Below are 19,148 nucleotides of genomic sequence, written 5' to 3'. Positions count from 1 at the left end.
GCAGACCAATTGACTCATATCCCAAGTCTTCTATAATTTGGGCCCAAGCTTTTTATATAGATATCTTTACTCCCATCTATGTAAACCCTATGGTTCAGTGGTTCTAAAATCTGATTGATCATCCAGATTTTCTGGCAGGGAGGAGCATTTAATAAATTAAAGCATCTTGGAAGTGGGGTGTAGAATCTGTTGCTCCAAAGTGTTCTTGGAGTTTCAGATAATGTGCTAGGCTTGGAGAGCTTCTTCACCAAACTCTTCTGCCGATTTCCTTACTTTCAACACCTGTCTTCCAGCATCTTCTGCTTAGTAATCTCGCAAGTCCTAGTACTAGTAGCACACGTTTCATGCAGCATTTACTGGCTTCTTCAGCTGATAATAGTCCTTGCCTTCTCAAAACCCTGAAAGTACTAAATACCTTCCCCTAAGACCTAAACCTTCTATGACAACTTGCCATTACCTATGTTTTTCTCTTTATCTTTTCTCATATATTTATCTTATTAAAATATAAGCTTTTTCATCCAAGGTGTAGGTTATAACATGTTTCTCTGAATCCACATTACACAAAAAGATGCATTCCAACTGTCTATGGAATGGATGCCTGAATTTAATTTTATGTAGCACGTAAGACTGCAAACCAAGTTGAAATGACTAACTCCTGTTCATATATTCATTTATATGACACAAACACCGTGTAGCATACTGAATTGTTCAAAGGTGGCTGAACCAATATATATGCCTTCCCACATGCTCCTCTTGAAATGTTGACAAAGATGTTGCGAGTTCCCCTACTGAGAGGTGGGGTCTATGTTTTCTTACCTTAAACCTGGGCAGATCTTTATAACTGCTTCAACTAAAAATAATGTGATGACAGAGACCCTTTGTGACTTCTGGAGCTAAGTCACTAAAAGGTGACACAGCTTCTTCCTGGATCTCTCTTTTGGGAGCCAGATCTTGAGAGCCCAGACGTGACAGGGAAGGAGTCTGGCTACCCTGGAGCCTCCATGCAGGAGAGACCACATGACTGACTACATGGTGATTAAAAGGAGCCCTGATGCTTTCAGTTCCCAGCAATTTTGTTGGGGTCTGGCTACCCTGGAGCCTCCATGCAGGAGAGACCACATGACTGACTACATGGTGATTAAAAGGAGCCCTGATGCTTTCAGTTCCCAGCAATTTTGTTGGGACCCCAAATACCATGGAGCAGAGAGGTGCCATCCCAACTCTGCCCTAATTCCTGATGCCCAGAATCCCATGAGCATGACATATGGCCATTTTATGCCACTGTATTTTGGGATAATTGTTACTCAGAAGTAATCGTTGCAACACCCTAATCCCAGCGATCCAAAATGAGCAAAATAAACTATATCTCTGCTCTTATGAAGCTTGTATTCAGTGATAAGAAAACAAAAGGAATATATAAACAAGATAGAAACCTTTCATCTTGTTAAACTATTCTTTTCTTGAATGGCTTTATTGAGGCATACTTGACATAAAATAAACTGCACATATTTAAAGTGTAAAATTTGGTAAGTTTTGACATAATATATACACCTATGAAACCATCACCATAGTCAAGATAATGAATATATCCTTCATCCCCCAAAGTTCCTTGTGTCACTTGGTAATCCTTCTTTCCTGCACTCAAGCAACCACTGATCTGCTTTCTGTCCCTTTAGGTTCATCTGCATTTTCTAGAATTTTATATAAATTGAAATCATATAGTATGCTCTCTTTTTGTCTAAAAAGAGACAATAAAGTATTCTTTTTTTCTTTACTGAGTACTATTCCATTGTATAGCTATACCACATTGTACTTACCCATCTGTGTTGTTTCTAGTTTCTAGCTGTTGCAAATACAGCTGTTGCTCTAAACATCATGTGCAACTCTTTGTATGGACATCCACTTTTATTTTTCTTGAGTAAATATCTAGGAGTAAAATGGTTTCTCCTCTGTACCATAGCCCATGAATTCTCTCAAGGCAGTAAGTTGAGGCAATCTTAGGGCTTATCTCATTGATTTTCTATCTCTCAGATATCACTCACTTTAGATACTTAATGTCTAATGTCTTAAAAACGGCATATATATATTTAAAAATAAAGAAGAATTTACATATATACGTAAATTTACATATATTTATACATATTTTGTGGAAAATACAAATATATGTAAAATACATATATTTTACAAATATATATATATATATGTATAAATTCTTCTTTATTTTTAGTTGTTTCAGGTGGGACGGGAAATTATATGGTTCTTGTTACTCCACCTTGGTACTGTCTCCTTTAATTTCCTTCCAGGTTAAGGACTGAAGTGGTAGAAGAATGTTTGCCTCTCTTTGTGTCTCCTAGAAATTTGCTTTACAAATGCGGTTGGGTATTTGTGTCATGAAGTTGAAAGCCTCTGGAGTCTGTTATAATGTCTGGTTTTGACTCAGGGTCCTGCCGCTTATTAGCTATGTGACTTTAGACAACTTACTTAGCTTCTCCAAGCCTCAGTTTTCTCCTCTTTATAATAATAATATCAATAATAATAATAACAGGAGCAATGATAATAGTAAAAAATAATAACCGTAACCATTTCATCAGGTTGGCATAAGGTTAGAAGAGAACTTATTATGAAAAATACCAAGCACAATGTCTGGAACGTCATAGGCTCTCAATAAATGTTATTGATTATCATTGATATAATTTTTGGAGCAGGTCTCAGAATGGTGAGAAATTGTGTCAAACCCTTGGATAAAAGGAACATGGCAAATAGCTATAATATCATTGTATGGAATACTTAGTAATAAAGGTGGTTCCTCACACACTCTGAAAAAAGGCTCTGGGTTTCGTTCCCTTTTCCAAATCCCATCACTAGAGAATTGACATTCTGCAACCTTTACACACAAAAGCTTCAAGAAATTCAGTCAAATCATGTTAGGGATCTGGGAAAAGAACTTAAAGTTCGGTTAACAGAAATGATCCTCTCAGAGAAACTTTTTCTATCCACTAGGGCTGCAGGAGGGTAGATGTGATGTGGGGCCTAACGCAATTTGTAGAGTGAGTTTGTAGAGGAAAGCTCTCCAGTTTGAACTGATTGAGAGTTTTCTGATTGAGTGAACTGTATGGCCAGATGAGTAAGCTAAGGCAGAGGACCAGCTTTTTAGGTTTAAATCTCTGGTGAATTTCAACCTTTACGTAGGACAGTATTGAATAGCTAATTAAACTGTGTGTGTGTGTGTTGTTAATGGAGAAATTAAGGGGCATCTCAAAATTTTTCCATTGTTTTATGGCAATTTGAATCTTTGTGTATGAGCTGGTAGGTACGGATAATGTGGACTGCTGCATGAGAGTTTGAAAGATTTTGAGCTGCTTGAAATTTAAAAAGATTAGCATTAAAAATCATGACAACTTTTCAAGGACTCTTATCGAAAACTTGACTATGCCTAATGCAGGGCTGCCATGTGCTGTGATATGACTGGGGCCACCTGAAACTGTGCCAGGCTATGAGTCTAGTGAAGCACCAAAGAGAAGCTTCGGTGCCAAAACAGTACATACGGGTTGTAGGAAGGTATTATTTTTACTTCTTTGTGCAATACTGTTTTCAGACCCAGGCAAAAGCTGCCCCTGCCTTGTGCCCTGTGCTTTACTGAGCCCACTTTGTTCCTCCTCCTTAAGGGGTCAAGTATCCAAAGTACCAAAGGACTTTCCCAACCCGGTCCTGAACACCTGCCCCCTTCTAGGCCAAGCTCTGAATATACCAGACCCCTAAATTCCTGCCCAAATGGCCCCAAGTCCACTTCTAGGGCCTGTGCAGGCCTTTTCCCTTAGTCCATTCTCTTAGAAGTTGACCTTACCTGTGGCCTTTGCACCCTTGAGAGCTGGGTATGCCCTGAGCATGGAAATGTAGGAAGACGTGTCCACACACACGTGAACACCCTCCCCATGCAGGGATGGGGACAAAGGAGGCGGGTCAGGGGCTGGTATAAGTTTTCCCTCTTCTGTCAATTCCAGCACAGAACTCCAAGAAGCCCAAAGATTCTAAATTGACACTTGGACTTCTTCATTGTTATTACAGTATATTAATCAAGATAGGAGGATAGAATCTATTTTTGTCAACAGTTTACTAGATTGATTTGTAATGTTAAAATATTTTCATATATGGTATACGGGCCTTGTTGTCTTCCAACCCTTCAAATGTGAGGGGTAATCCTTGCTTTGTGACTTTCTTCCAAAAAAGTGTGCCCTTCTCGCTCTTGCTTATCTCCTTCATGTACAAAGTAAAGGTAAAACAGAGGTCAGAGGGACAAAACACTGATGAGTCAGACAAATCCTTTTGTCCTAAGGTGTCTGCTTTATGATCTGCTGTGTAATTACCACTTCTGCCGCCTGTAGAGACAATGTAATGAAATGCTTTCCTCTTTGGCATCTTCAGAGGAGAGAGTCAGCAGTATGGTCATTAAGTCCTAGAATCCCTGGATCCCTAGTCAGTCTTAGTATCTCCTTTATCCTCTCCGCAGACTGCTTGAAATTCTCCAGCTGGTGCGTGGGTGCCAGTTTTTGATTTGCCCCTCAGAGAGGTCACGTGATCTGAGCAATTTCTATCACTATTTTCCCTCATCTTCCTCTGTCAACTGCCCAGTGCTCTTGTGACCCACCACCTACATCTGGTGAGACAGGAAGCTTTCCTCTCTACAAATATTGACTTCCTTCTTTTCTGCCTTGTGTGCACTTACACCTTCTTCAAGTTGCAATGCAGGATTTCCCTCTTCTTACAGAGCACCTCCCTGATGGAGTCAGAAAAAGTAAGTTTGGAGTCACACAGAACCGGACTTCAGTTCAATGCTTTGTTCATGACTGTGTCACCTCGCATAGGTCACTCAAGCTTTCAGAGCCTCAGTCTGCCAGTAAACAGGTATGACAGACTTTCTGCATGTCTGTTGGGGTGATTCAGAGATTTAATTGCTGTAAAGCACCTGGTGTGTGTCTAGGTCATTTCTTATGTTGACTCTTCCAGTCAATGTAAGCACTTCTTCCTATATGTGTTTAGAATTTTTATAACAAACCTCAGTTAACCCGGAACAACATAAAGACATCAGGCCATAAGAAAATCTAATACATTTGAGGAAGGGTTACCAGTTTTTAGTGCCCGGATTTTTGAGCATATATGCTGCAGAGGTAGACTGAAACCAAATTGGGACAGACATTTTAGATTAAATGAAGTAATGTGACCTACTGTGATTTCTTAGAATTCCTGGAGTGGTTAGGTAATCTTCCTTTCTTCTTTAGATAAAATGTAATTAAACATCTTAAAACACCTCAGCTTAATGTATACACGGTGATAACATGTTACCAGGGGAAGCGTTGGGACTTGGTTGCCTACAACCGTGCACCTGCTTAGTTACCAAAGCATGCTTGCCATCACATCAGTGATAGGTTCTGAATAAATTAGCTATGTTAAACGTGGCATTATGCTTTGGATCCAGCGAGACTATTATATTCTTTTTTCTTCCTACCTTTATGTTACGGTTTATTATTATTATTATTTTTATTTTTATTATACAGCAGGTTCTTATTAGTTATCTATTTTGTGCATATTAGTGTATGTATGTCAATCTATTATATTCTTAATCCTCATTTTCTCCCAAACTAGACAAACAGTTTCATATGGATTTTCTTTGGTGCTTGTGTTTCAAAATGAAAATTCCTGCCAATTTGGGATACTAATGTTTTAGCCACATACCAAGTCGGAGTTTCTCCAGTGTGAGTGTGCTCCTTGTGAAAAGGAAGAAGGCGAACTGCCAATCAAAAGACTAGTTGCAGGTTGCAGGCAGAGACAAGATTGGTGACAATTGCTGGCATAGTGCCCGGCACAGTGCCCTGTACACACACATGCTCTAAAAATGCTGTTGGGTCCGGTCAAGCCTTCCATATTCCAGCTAAGAGCCCTCCTTTGAAGACATGACATTTGTTCAACCTAGAACTGGGAGGAAGGCAGCAGTATGGACAGTCTCCAATTAGTCAGAAGATTTTAATCTACTTTGCAGAACTAATCGAATGGTTGTGCTTCCCCAGCATTCACGTGAATTGCACCCTAGCTGGAGGTTAACAGACTAAACAATAGCAGCAGCAATTAAGTGGATGTAAATGAATGTGATAGGCTAATTCTCACAAGGAGAACATCAATGTGTCAGTGTCAGTGCACTGGTGCCTTCAATGAAAGAGGAATTGACTGGGATGAAGGTAATATGTAGCAAGTTTGCTAGGATGTATAGACTTCAACTTCACTAGTTGGGAAATTCTCTGGATGTAGGCAGGAGGAATAAACGTAAGTAATGACAACAGTCCTCTTCTATATATGCTCTTGTGGGAGGGTAAGAAAGAAAACACCATACATTCACATAAATGCATTTAAAGTATTATACCTCATGGTGTACCTTGACTATGAAATGAATTGTTGGATATGGAATTGAGTAAAGCATAAATCTACTTACAATAAGGAGAAGGACAGTTTCATGACCTGGGAGGCTGAGACTTCAAAAGAGGACAGACTTCTCTGGCCTTTTTCATATTTAGAAATGGGGACTGATGGACTGTAGAAGTTTATTGCTGCAGGGTTTCAGCAGAGTCTAGAAAGACAGAAGTTGTGGAGCAATAGGGAAATTTGAGATTTTGCTTAGGTTCTGTTCTTCAGCACTTTGATGCTTTTAGGAAATTTCCACAACTGTAGAATAGAGCTTGGGGCTTGGAGGGAATATGAAATCTGTAAAGGTCAATTCTTTTTGATTAAAGCATCTGCAAACATTGTATGAGCTGTCTGAAAGAAAAATGTTGTATGAATGCAATGAATATAGACTGACGCCCGGCCTCCTGCTCCTGGGTCATCCCAAAGCACTTCTAGAATCCACTGAGAGAGGCAGAGTTCTGTGTCCACTCTTCTGGCAGGGGATGAGCCACCATCTACCTTTCCCCATAAATCTGCAGAGGACATCCCTAGGTGTGCTAGCTCCTTGGTTCTTGATGGACATATCATAGATGGTCCCTCTTACTGTCTTAATGCATAGCCTATCAAAAATTAAAGGATGGAGGAGAAGAGTAGATCAGATGTGTAAATGAAGAAAGTCAATCACAATACAATACATGAGATAAAAAGTCTTCTGTTGAAGACTCATTTCTCAGAAAACCACTGAGTCATTACAATAAACCAAGGGAAATGGATCAAAATTATTAGATTGGTAGAATGAGAGAATGATTGAGAGAATGGAAAACAAAACATCTATCACCTGGAAAAAGAAAAGTGGATATATATATATATATGTATATGTATATATATATATATATATATAGTCTTTTTAAGAGTTATGTTCAGAAAATTTTTCAAGAGCATGGTCTGAGAAATCAAAGTTTTGAGAGTTGGTGAAGCCCAATGAAGACCCAAATTATTTATCATTATACAAATATGTTGTATAAACAATGAGATTGAGATAAAGCTGTACATGAATGAAGTGACTTACAGTTTTGGTTCTTAACTTTTCTGTTACTTTTTAAAATTGTTGAATAGAAAACTGTAAGTCCTCATTTCTGCCAGGATCAAACCTATGACTTTGCCTACTTATAGAAATAAATTTTATTGGGAAAAGTTTGAACTTGAACAATTGAATAGTAAGGAGTTAATACAAATTCAAGTTCAGGTAAACTAGTAGCATAGCTGATTTAGATCAGTCTCCCAGTCCCATCTTTTTGTAGGTAAAGCCTCAAAGAAAGGTGAAAGCATTTTTAATGAAAACTTATTTAGCAAATTAGATAAGTATATTATAAACATTACAAATTATCAATTTCTTTCCAGTAAAGAAGAGATGAAACAATGAGTAACATCAGTTAGACTATCATGCCTCAGTGATTTAAGTAGAGTCAGTCATTTTAGAGATATGAGATCTTTGAGGTTGTAATGCATCTGCACTGTATGTTTACTAGAACCATTCTTATGAGCAGAAAATGTGAAAACTACGAAGCATCGGTAATAAGATCCTGTAAAACAAACAGCATGCATTTAAAAGGAAGGAAAAAATAGAGGCATAAATTTGACTCCATTGAGACAGATGACTGGTTTCATCTCCAAGTGGAAGGCAATGACTTAGACATACCTGGTATTATGCAACAAATGTGGAATTTGAGGAAATATTGATCTATTTTGCTATTATTTACGCAGGCATATTGTCACAGAAAGAATACATTCTCTCTCTGTATAAATTAGGTAAAAATGTATTTGTATTATGGGGAAAGTGAGTTAGGAGGTGAGTTAGAACTAGAAAACTTTGTGCCTTTCTTTTTTTTTTAAGTCAAAGAAATAGCAGCCTAAATGATCAACTTGTAACTATGTTCCTGATGAAATTATGAAAAAACAAAGAGTGTGATAGAAGGTATTTAAATAAATTGCATTCTCTGACTCCTGATAAGCAATAAAGAATATAGTATTAAATGTACAGCATGATAACTATAATTAAAATAAGGTATTGAACACTGTAAATACGCTAAGAGAGTGGATTTCAGGTGCCCTCATCACACACACAAAAACTGGTAACTATATGAGGAGAAAATATGTTTATTAGCTTGACTGTAGTCATCAGTTCACTGTGTATATGCATATCAAATCATGATGTTGTATACCTTAAATCTATACAATTTTACTAAACAAAATCAAATAATAAAAAAGGAACATAGTATTCTCTTAATTTCTGAATTTTAGTAACATCTCCTGGGAGTCAGTAGGGACTGGAAAGGTAGTTAAAGATAGTTATCCTAATTTTATTGGAGAAGAAGGTAGTTCTCTTACCTGAACTTATACAGTCATCATGGATGGAAATCCACAGATGGAAATCAGGTTTCATAGCACCTAATTTGATTCTTACAAAATGTGTGGACACGCTTATCTTTTGGCAAAAATGAAGTAAAATGTCTGTCTTGCATGGTCAATCAAACTTGCATGATCTGTTTCCATTGTGCCTGGAACTACTCCACATACTTGATGTACATCATCCTACTTCACAGTCATAGTAAGTCAGTGCATTAAATATTATTATTCCCTCTTTATAAATGAGCAAACTGTTCCTCAGAGAGGGTAAGAGACTTGCTAATGCTCTCCCAGCCCCTGAGCAGCTGGGGCCAGGAGTCTAACAGGTGAACTGCCCACTAAAAGGGCGCTATGAAGTCTATAATGGTAATACGCATACATTTTGGGACAGAAATCATTGCACCGAGTAATAGTGTTATCAGGAAATTTCTGCTAATTTTAAGATCCATCAATTCATAAATGGCTTCTTCACAGGGCTCTGGTCATTTGAAGTATTTTAGGTATTAAAGAGGACAATTTGGTCATGGCTGAAAATGGACCAGACACCTGAATATTTCCCTTTTTTGGGGCCAAATTCCAATTCCTATGTTAATACAAAGAAAAGGAAGGAAGGAAGAGAGGGAGGGAGGGAGGAAGGGAGGAAAGAAGAAAGAAAGAAGGAGAGAGAGAAAAGAAAACAAAAAAGAAAAGAAAAGACAGGGGCTTAGGGTAAAATCTGTGGCCATTGTAAATGTTTGAAAACTGTTTCTAGATGTGGAAGGGCATTGGTGCATTTTCCTAACAATAGTATAAGATATATACAATCTATGTATATTCAAGGGAGATGAACCAGAATTGACAGCAATATGTGGCCACTAATGACAAACACTAGTCTATGCAGTCTTTTATTTTTATCAAAGATAAAGTATTTAAACAAAGTATTAAAGATAAAATGACTAAAATGGATAATTGGCCATTTTGAAGTCCATTCATTCCAGTGGGCCTGTGCCATGTTCCTACATAAAATGTTTTTTTAAGGAACAAAATAGACTTGCAGGATTTGTTGTGAATTCAAATTATTTAACCCCAAGTTCCATGCACGTCTTTCTAATGGGTGAATGGTAGCATACTCTCTTTTTTTTTTTTTCAAAGATTTTTTTCTGATGTATACCATTTTTAAAGTCTTTTTCTAAAATATATTTATTTATTTATTTGGTTGCACCAGGTCTTAGTTGCTGCAGGCGGGTGGGCTCCTTAGTTGTGGCATGTGAACTCTTGGTTGCGGCATGCATGTGGGATCTAGTTCCCTGACCAGGGATTAAACCCACACCCCGTGCATTGGAAGGCGAAGTCTTAACCACTGGACTGGACTGCCAGGGGAATCCCCATAACAGTTAAGGCTTTTTTTTTTGTTTTAGATTTTGGCTGCACCCCGTGACATGTGGGATCTTAGTTCCCCAACCAGGGATCGAAGCATCCTCTCTTTATTTAGAGTTAAAATGATAACAGAGCTATGCCATTCAGAGTATGAATTCCCATGCCTGGACCAGGTGTGCTGGCCAGTGGAAAGGTAGTCAGTATGTATGCAGCGAGTATACACCATTCCTAGTCTATGGGAGTCTGGCAGGTGACACCTTAGCCTCTTCTAGAACATATAACATTCTTTCTCAGATTCTCAGGATTCTGTGTCAACTGCTGCGTACCAATCACTAACTTCTCTGTGTGTGATGTGAGGTTAATGAGAAATGACAAGTTGCTTTTTTGCCTCAGTGTATAGAAGCCACCAGGCACGCTTTCCCAGTTGCCATTACCGTGACACTCACTTAGGACACATGGATCATATTTCAACATACAAGAAGGCATGCACAGGTTTAATATGAAGTATGTATAGCCCAGGTACATGGCAATGTATGCATACCCATTCAGGGTGAAATCTACAGAACTGGGTTTCTACAACATTCTCTCTAGGTCCATAAACTCTATTGAAGTGAACTCAGTGGAAGACAGAAGCTTTCTAAAGGAGCAACAAAATACTGCCAAGGAATATGAGTGACTTTTCAGTAGTCTTGTATGGAACGAAAAATGCAGTCACAGTGTTTAATAACTTACTAGAATAAGAGACAGTGAATACAATCATCTGCTCTTCTGAGCTGACCCCGCTACCCCCATGATCTTTATTAGCTTTGTCCTGACAATCTGACCTTCTTGAGCTCTACCCAGTCCTGACGGCCACATAAAACCCACAGACAGATAGGGAACCGGTGCAGCTTTTTCAGATTTAGGATCGTGTTCAAGCTTATGAATCAGATTTTTCTATGTGTGGACATGACAACTATGGAAAAACTGTAATATAGGACATATTTTCTTTATCCTTTTATGTCGAATTTCACTTTAATGTGATGCAAATGACAGTAAGAAATACATTCAGTGAATGTTAAAGCCTTCCCATTAAAAATTCTGTATGCATTTTACATTCTAATTCATGTACAGTCAAAAACCCTGATAAAATCACAGTGCTGATTTGACTGCTGCACTTATCGTATTAATGAGGATACTTTATGCCTTTTGAAAATTGGGATATGGTCCATTATGTGATTGTAAATGATGTGATTGTATCACATAAATTTGTTATTCAATCCCACCCCTCCCTCCAGTCAGCTTTGTATATAAGAAGATTCATTGGTGAGCCAGAACTGAGGCTGGAAAACTGAACTGCAAATTAGACTTTTCTTTTGTCTTTATTTCCATTTATAGAAAAGAATATGATAAACACGCAAATGTATGTGTATATAAGTGTATATATATATGTATTTTGTTCTTATTTTTTTTAAAATTTTCCTAAAACACAGAGGGAAGAACATACCAAGGAAGTCAACATGAGAAAAGGAAGCAGCCAGGCCTGAGGCTCCCTGAGGTACGTAGTGCTTTCCCCTCACAGGCACGGCAACTCCCTCTACTTCTTGGCCAATTCTGGATTGACTGTTGCCGGGAAATCGTCCCTTCTCTCCTCTTTCCTTCCCTTTCAACAAGTGGAAGGTTTGAGAACCGTGCTTGGCCAAGGTTTCCTGATTTTGAGTTGCATTTGCATTCCTATAAACACATGCTTCTCTTCCTATTGATCTATTTTTCTGTCCTGCCGGCCTAGTTAGTCATCATTACCCCAGGAGCACCCAGCGGGGCTGATCTGTGAACACAGCTGCAGGAGTCCTTTGGCTTCTTTCTGTTCCTGGAGCTTCTGTTTCTGAATCTGAGGCATAGATGCCTACCTTGGTAAAGGTCAAAGAACTATTTTTTTCTTCTTCTGCCCATCACTAAGGACACTGACACCTAGCCTAACATCAACACTCCAAAGTTCTCGCAGGACAAATTAGAGCCCTGACCACAGAAGTGGCTTCAGAGCTCTCAGATTAAAACAAAGGAGGGGACCCCCCTGCCTGTGGTGGAGTAGCTCTCATAGCTTCGAATTGTCCCTTTCATGATGGTCTCTCGCCTTATCTTGTGATTATCCGAGAGAAGCCCACAGATCGAGGTCCCTTCTGCTTGCCCAAGCCATGACCGTTGTCAGTTGTTGCCTGTACTTCTGTGTTTCTTAAACATTACCTTTGCTTTGGGATTCCTGAGCACTTGTAGGCTGGATCTTTCTTTTTCTTTAGCCCTTCAAAAAATTATCTTCTGTTGCCCGGAACTGGAGGAAGTGGTGATGCCCTTCACAATAGTGTGGAGTCTTTAGAGTTTGGAAATGCAGACGCCCAAGTTCTTGACACCCACATGGCAATCTTCCATTTCTGACTCTTGTTCTTGCTCATCCTGGAACCTGACCTTTAGGCTTTATCAAGCTCTGTGTTTTCCCAGATCTCAGCTATTTTGGATGAAATTGTTTCGTTTTGTTTTTAAGGTCTGTCTCTGTCATGCTATAACATCAAAAATACCATGTATTCCTTCCCCTTAACCCCATTCGAAAGGAGAGGTGCCATAGAGAATGACTGGCATAGAAGAATACAAATATTATTCTAAACTTTATGTTTTAAATGGCTTGTGGGAAAAGATAAGTTGCTTGACGAAGATATACCAAAAGATCACAGGGGGGCTTTCAGGATGGAAGGTAGGTTTTTTACCTTCTTTTGGATTCAAGGCCAATAAGAACTTTATACAGTCTTCTGGACAAAGCCTGCTACATCCTAATCTCTGCAAATCCACTCTGTTCTGCTCAGTGCTCTCCTTATTAATCAGTTCTGCAGAGCTGTACCCTTCTCAGTACTGTTACACACACTGCATTTTTATGCTTCTGTTACTGAGTGGCCTTTTCTGTATTTTTGCTTTGTCTTGCATTCAATTACTCACAGCGTGGTCTATAGAATAGGATACCATCACTGCCTACATTTAGGCAACAGCACATTGTCATCTTGCTTCATATATTTTACTTCTGTCTCTTTTAGGAGGAAGCTTATTTGAGAAATCTTCACTCTGCCTTTGGGGAGGAATCATTTACCTGCTTTCATCTGGGCTGAAATTGGTCCCTTTGTTAATAAAAATTTTTTAAAAATTTATTTACATCTCCTCAGATACTATTAGTTAGCTCAATTGCCTAATTGTTGTAGTTTTAAGAAAGACCAAGTCATTTTCTTGCTTTCAGTCATTGTCAGTCTATTTTATGGGTTCCACAGTACCACATTCACAAGTCTGCCTACTTTCTTTGGGAAGATTTTTCTATTTCACTCTGATGCGCAACATCGTGTATGTGGTCCAGCTCCCCTTCAGGCATAGGAAATATGGCTAAACAACTCCGCCCCCCCCCCCGTCCCATAAAAGAGCAGAGAGGAAGATATTAGGCCTGGCAGTATGGCTTGTCACCTTGGACTCTATGCCTGAGGCTCAGGGCAGCTTAGCATACTTGGTTCTATATGAATTCACCCTGATTTTTCTTCTCTCATCTTTTCTACTGTCTTAAGAGTTCCTTAGAATAAATTTTCCAAAGGAAGATGGATCTCCCCTTTTCTCTCTTGACAATGCTGAGTAAAGCAGGGTGTAGAATATTACGCATGCAAACCACTCTCTGAGAGGTATTGCTGGCGGAAGCCACGCTGTTCGTATGCTATTCTATACCCAACTGTGGATAATAACGGAATTGATTTTACCCAAGGAAAGACAAAGGAAACTCTGGGCTGCTTTCTGCATTATTTTGTTCTCAGGTTATTCTGTTCTGAATGGGAAGATCTCTCACATGAGTAGTGGGTCACATTTAGCTTCCTTTTTGGCAAAGCCCTTGTGGGGCAACTTCCAGCACTGGGCTGTGAAGTATTACTATTCTGTGTGTGTGTGTGTGTGTGTGTGTGTGTGTATTTGTGTGTGTGCACGCATGCTATCAGGCTACAACATGAGTAAGCTTGTGTTTGCAAGTCTCCATAAATAATTTTTAAAGTTATTCTATTAGGAAAATAAATGTTAAGCTGGAGACTAAAACTTGCCTTTCAGATGCTCTGAAAGTTGGATTTGAAGAAGACTATTCTATAATAAATTGTAATATGATCACAAGTAAGTCAACCCCCATAAATTAAAAGGGCAATACTGATAACAGCCGGTGTAAATTGAGTGCTTAGTACTACTCATGCATTTCCAGTTGCTTCATGCTTATTAATTCACTAGATCCTTACAATAACCGCTTTAGGTATGTATTATTATTATCCCTATTTTACAGCTGTGGAAACTGAGGCATAGAGAGAGGTTATTTTCCTTGTTCAAGCCATAGGTGGTAAGTGGCGGATCCAAGATTCAAACCAGGTGACACTGGCTCCTAAGTCTTGACTCCAATACTGTACTTTCCACCTCATGGAGAGAAAAATCTCTTGTATAGTGAGCATCTAGTCAGCAAGATGTTTTACAAATAACTTAAGAAAATTCTGATGAAATAATTTATAATTGTAATGATTTCTTTGTGATTCTTTCAACTATATTATCTTTTGATGTTAAAATAAAAAACAAGTTACCTTGCATGATGTAGAGAATTCAGGGAAGTTAACAACATTAGTGGTGGTTGCCTTTAAAAAAATCTAAATCTTGCTTATTTGTTATATGATTTCTTGCATGATTACTTTCAATTTCTATCTCTGTCTCGTTCCTTACTTTCTGATGATGCTCACTGATGCTTTTATGAAGGTGAGAAGGTACATACCCGTTGAGTGTGTCTCTGGAAAGTGCAGAGAGAATCGACAAGAAGTCTCAGTTTTTGCCTGTGCTTAAAATCTGCACCGCCAGACATGTGTCCCAGGGCTGCTCTTCACAATCAGGTGTTTTCAGAGAAAGATAGTGAAAGTTTAAGGGTCCACCCTCACACCAACTTTCTGGGCGTTGTTAACGCAAGGTCAGATTCTTTAGCTCACTGCCCCAGAGTTGCCATGAATGTGCTAGAGAATCCTGCATACACAAAGACAAAGAATGCATTGGATGTCCTGGAATTTTGAAAGTTCAAGGACTATTTGATTTTATATATTACTTGCTGAAGATAGCTTGCTTCTAGGTCATACAGAATTAAGAATAGGGAATAGAATGCTCTGTTGATCTTGCACAAGTATTACCCATTGGATTGTATGAATAAGCATCAAATTGGTGGTCAGGAATTACAAATTTGTGCAAGTTAGCATAAATATCATAAAGCTTTTGGGGGGCCCCCAAAGAATTCTTTATATCTGGCTCTGGTTCCAACCAAGTCTTCGCTATTGAATCAACACATCGGATCAAGAATGAGTGGAGCGCCGAAGTCAAACCGTCCTATCAAAGTAATTATCTTTAATTAATATAATTATTGATCGTGTAGTAGGAGTCACTGTCCAAATGATATAAGGCTTTTAGGATTTCATGGGAATGCTTTACAACTTAATTATGTTTCCCTGGGAGATTATAACATAATTCAATTTATTTTTCCCAGGTGTTTCGTCAATCATTATGTGAATAGAAGGAATATCAGAATCTCATTTCTATGTCAATTCCTGCAGAATTTACACAAGTCCTTTCAGTAGTACAGAGCTGATTAGAAGAAGACGGGGTCCCTCCCTCGCTACGTCACTGTAGCGTTGGTGCCACATTCTGTTGTTTTCTTAGTATGTGGTGGGGACAGCTGCTAAAAGCCTGTGATTGCTGTGCTCCCGCTTTCATAGCAAACCAAACTGAGGCCGATGTAAAGTTGCCTTCTTAGATGTGTTAGAGCTGTGTTTTCCTCTGAGCCTTGATTTCCTTATCCAAGGAGGCAAAAGTTGGCGAGGCTTCCTTCCACTTGCAAAGCTCAGTGCTCTAGTCTTGCTTGCAATTTAGCTTTCCCAGCGTCTTCAGTGGCACCTCTCAAAGTTTAAGGTACTTAGGAATCACCAGGGATCTTGTTAACATGCAGATTCTGATTCAGTAGGTCTAGGTGAGACCTGGGCTCCTTCCTTTCTAATGAACTCCCAGGTGATGCTGGAGCTTCTGGGCTGTGACCCACCCTTCCAGTACCAAAGATCTAAACGATGCACAGAGGCAAGGAGGGAAAAGCTAGCTCTTCGTCTTCCTTTGGTAGCACATCCATTTGCTTCCCTCCCAGGGCTGCGATTCTCAGCTGTCTTCAGCAGAGCACTGCAACATGCCTCCTCTTTCTAGTTCCACCAAAGCAGAAATGGGGTTTCAAGAAGACTGAGTGCGTCCATACAGAGCACAAAAATCCCTTCTCTAAGAAGGAAACCACAGAGCTTATCAGGAAAGATGTGTGCCTCTAATGTCAGCCATCCCCAGCCGGCTGAACTATGAAATAAATGAGGTGGAGTTTAATTTTAGGGTCTACAAATTTGTAATGTGTTCATCATTCCTGTGGCCATTTTGCATGGCAGGCTGAAGTTGACAGACACGTTTTGTGAGGAGAGCTGCATCTGAGTTCTGGTATAATGAAGCCCTGGCATCCTCTCCTGTCCCTCCTCTAATCTCCACTCACAGCTATGAGAGAGAGATGCCACTCACAGTAGAGGTTTTCACAGTTGAAAATGTGTAACCCTTTTGGCTTCCTGGGGGCAGGCTCTTTGGGGGATTTTTCCAAGCGTGACTGCAGACTAGTTTCCCAGCAGAGGGCGCACCGCCCCAGGGCCTTGGTCCCAGAGCAGTTCCCTCCTCTGGGGTGTCATGACTAGGCTGGTGAAGCCTGCAGGAGGAACAGATATGGGCCCTCTAGAAGAGAGGAGATGAAGAACATTTTAAGGGATAAAATCAAATCAAATCATTTTAGATCTGAATCAGTGACTTTTGAAATCAAAGGTCTACCTGGCTACTGTTAGTGGGCAGCTTGTCATAATTCTCAGCTATTGCAAGACAAACTTTTCTTTCTTAAAGCTTCCCTGAACCTTGCATTGTCCAGCATTTGTATCTTTCACTTTAATGAGTGCTAAATAAGAATTATATTAAAAATTTTAATAATTCTCACTGGACAGTTAATTAAGCAGTGAGAAGTCTTTAGAACTGTTACTCTTTCTGCCTTTTACAGACAAGTGCTTCCACAGATTCCAACGGAAGAGGTCACATTTATACATATATATATATAATGATGTGTGGGTTAGTAATTTTTCTCAGTGACAAATGACCTCCCTAACGAGCTGAAATAGTAAAATAAAAATCTACCTTTTTGTGGCCCACTTTCCCTGAACTCTACTCTTCACTTTCCTCAAACTTCTTTGCACAGGAAATGAATTCCCTCTACCTCTGGGGGGCGGGGGGGAGGTTTGAATGTGTTGATCTCAAGTTTTCCAAGTTTTCTGTTCCTCTGTAAATCATACGGGCATGACCCACCCCAGTCATTCATTACAAAATTCTTTCCTTTCTTTCTTTCTCTCTTTTTTTAAAACAGCTTCTGTTTTTCCTCATTTCTAATGGATCCTACCACAAACTTCAGCTAGAGTGAGTGCAGACGACCATAACATTACTCTCACATAGAGGGTATTTTATTAAGTCCAGCAGTTAAAAATGTACAAAGTTCCTTGTAATAATCCATTCATTCTGTTCTCGCCTGATTCTTGGAGTAAGCCTGCACAATTATTCAAATCCCAGCTTTTAGCTACAGCATACACCTCGCCATGGGGCTATGCCTCTGTAATCTTGCTTTGGTCTTGCATGTCAAATGGAATTAACTCCCATAAGAAATGTGTGCGAAGACAACCCAAAGTGTCTAATCCTGCTGCTGTCTTAAATTTCTGAAACTCTGAGCTGTCATCTTTTTCTATTGCTTTGTTGAAGTTCTCACTTATGCTTCAGTCCATCCAAAGTTGAAGTTTAGGAACATTTGCATTTTTATATATTTTTTTTCATTTATGCTCTCTCTTGGCCTTTTCACATGTTCTCTTTGTAGCAGAAGGATTTTTTTCTTCCTTCAAATTCCAAGACTATTTTATACACAGTGGAATTTCAATGGGAGGTGAATTCACTTTTTTTTTTTTTTTTCTGAGAGTGTACACAAGTTGAAACACAGATAACTCTAGCTTGTGAAGATTCACAAGCCAAATACAAAGAGATACGGGCAAAAGCGGTCTGTGTATGTGTGTGTCTGAGTATCGTATGAGAGAGAGGAGAGAAAAAATAATGATATCATTATTATTACTATACCTTAACCACTCAACCTAGCTAATCACAAAAACTAATTCTGTCTCGATTGAATCTCAAACTGCATCATCTCCCTCATGAATAAAATGCTTGGTGAAATGAGCTTGGTTAGTCTACTTGCACGTGGTATTGAGTAGATTAGCTTGATGAGTAGTTTCAGGCTCGTTCTTCCTTCTCTAAGGGACATACTGCTTAAAACTACTATCCTCTTCCTTCCTCACCATATCCTAAACTCTATTTACCATGTCCTGCAATTCCTAGCCATGAGAAATCTGGAATAATACTCAGTATCTGGAACACAAAGCAAGCACTTAAGTATTTGTTGAATTCCTTTGAATGAATAACAACAGTTTATTCTATTCTCTCTGAATGACTTACCCTGTTGCCTCAATTTACAAATTAAATCATTTGATCTGGATATGAGAGCTGCCCGGGCTTTTCAGAAACCTCCCTCACAGCCTGTGTGTTCAGTCTGATAATTACACGTGGTATATATTTTTAAATCACCGGTTATTCAGCACTGTGGATTTTTCGAGGTGTCTTGACTAAGTGAGGTGTGGAAGCTTTAGACTGTAACTTGGTATGGTGGATATTTAATATGTGGTAAACCGCAGCATTCTCCATTTGAAAGTTAATTAAGGCCACTAGCTGACCAGGCTTGTGCAGAAAACATGTTCATGGTTTAGCCATGGAAACAGTCACAACAACACTCAGCTAAAAATAAT

This window comes from Balaenoptera physalus (assembly GCF_965194825.1).
Source record: "Balaenoptera physalus genome assembly, chromosome: 15".
Lineage (NCBI taxonomy): Eukaryota > Metazoa > Chordata > Mammalia > Artiodactyla > Balaenopteridae > Balaenoptera > Balaenoptera physalus.
The sequence above is the reverse complement of the archived record's forward strand: the minus strand, read 5'-3'. Positions refer to the sequence as shown.